Source organism: Etheostoma cragini, chromosome 12 (assembly GCF_013103735.1).
Source record: "Etheostoma cragini isolate CJK2018 chromosome 12, CSU_Ecrag_1.0, whole genome shotgun sequence".
In the NCBI taxonomy this organism is placed as follows: Eukaryota; Metazoa; Chordata; class Actinopteri; order Perciformes; family Percidae; genus Etheostoma; species Etheostoma cragini.
Window position 1 is genome coordinate 11736861 of NC_048418.1, and position 1677 is coordinate 11738537.

General features: G+C 37.6%; 1 protein-coding gene across 2 annotated transcripts in view; it reads left to right on the forward strand.

The window, feature by feature from the left end:
* The first annotated feature begins 72 nt into the window (after positions 1-72).
* and2 (actinodin2) overlaps positions 73-1677 on the forward strand; it is a 6423-nt gene continuing 4818 nt past the window's right edge. Inside the window, exons 1-2 of one of the 2 annotated variants that reach the window (XM_034886722.1) lie at positions 73-225; positions 765-852. The gene's annotated coding sequence lies outside the window, so the exon portion shown is untranslated. Of the gene's footprint in view, positions 226-761; positions 853-1677 lie in introns of both variants that reach the window. The other variant, XM_034886721.1, reaches the window with a different exon arrangement.

The following is a 1677-nucleotide window of genomic DNA, read 5'->3' on the forward strand; positions in this document are numbered from 1 at the left end:
AATCCTGGAGCGCCTACCAGCATGCTGGAGCCTTATGATATGTCTTTTTGTTTTTAATGATCAAGGGGGCCCCTTTAAAATGTTTCCCTGTCTATCTGTCCCATAGTTAGCGGTTTTAGACAACTCAGATACAGTTCAGCAAGCACCCCCCCTAAGAAGCTTGATCCAGAGAGGCGCTGGATCCAGAGGTGATCACAGGAGGCCAGAACTTCAGCATTTTTGCAGGTAAGGACTGATGCGAATGATGCATGTTGGTGCTAAAATTTATATATTTGTAGTTTATTGAGCCACAGCAACTGTCTGCAGCTTCACTGCCACTGAATGAATAGTGAGAAAGTCCTCAAATGTGTGAAACTGTAGAAAACAATCTCAGTTTTTGAACACAGTGGCTGTAATTAATAGACAGAAGAACATTTCAAGCACTTGGCTGTTTAATTGTTCAGTAGAGTTGCTTTGTTTGATACTCTAATATTCATGACTAAAATCTTATTTTGCTCAGTAATCCCTGAAAAAGCTTTATTACAGCATGTCCCCAATCCTCTCTATTGTCTTGAAATCAGCCAGTTACATTAGAGCTTTCCGAGTGCTTTGTCTTCTCTTTTCAATATCTAACACAAGACACAGAAATCCACCCAAGTCTAGTTGGATTGTAATATTACGGTACCCCTATCATGCCAGAGGATTATACTACATTAAGTATCTTAAAAAATACAATTTTGTCACAACATTTTCAGTAAATATTGTTTTCTTTTCACCTCAGGAAGGACATAAAACAGAAAATGTCACTTGTTGGGCGACCATCCACTTCCCTGATCCACACAGGATTCCTGTTAGCCATTGTTTTACTACCAGGTGAGACTTGATTTACACATTTTTAACTGATTTAAAATGCACATGTGACTTTATCTGATAATCTAAAGCAGGGGTATTCAACAATTTTTAAGCACTAAATTTAAAAATGTGGAGGCCCCCCTGCACTGACTCTGAGGACCCACTTGTTGATGATCCCTGATCTAAAGATCCAGTTACCAAACAAGATCTGTAATCCAATGAAATGGCAGTTGCTCCTCATTACATTTACAACTGCACTTGCAGGGACATAGTCACATCACTGAAGCTACTAAGGTCTTTTGGGGAATTAAACTGACATCCCATCTTACAATGATACTTGTAGGGTTTTTCAATTCTGAAACTTTACAATAAGTATCTTTAACATTGGCAGTTTCTAGGCAGAGAATAAAATGAATTAACAATGAACTGGGTTGCACTTAGAGTTTTTCCACAATAATATTATTTGTGGCCGTGAGGCAACTTTGAACACCATTTACAGAAGATCAGTGGTTCCAAACCTCTTTGGTTTTAGTGTCTACAGCAACCCCTTATCACAGGTTATGCTTTTCATTTCACAGTCAAAAGAGGGGTGTTTCCTTCTCAGATTGTTTCAATTGAAGGATTTTTAGAAGCATGTGAATGTAAAAGTATTCAGTATTTCAGATGCAGGTTATTTTTGTGTAACTAGTTTTATTTTATTTCCAATCTATTCAATCATCTTCCTTCCTTTGGGCGAGCCATATGTTGAATATGTTTGTGTTTTTAGCAAAGGTGGAATGTAACAAAGTACATTTACTCAAGTAATGCAAAATTGAGGTACTCCACTTTAGTGCTTCTGTGTTATGT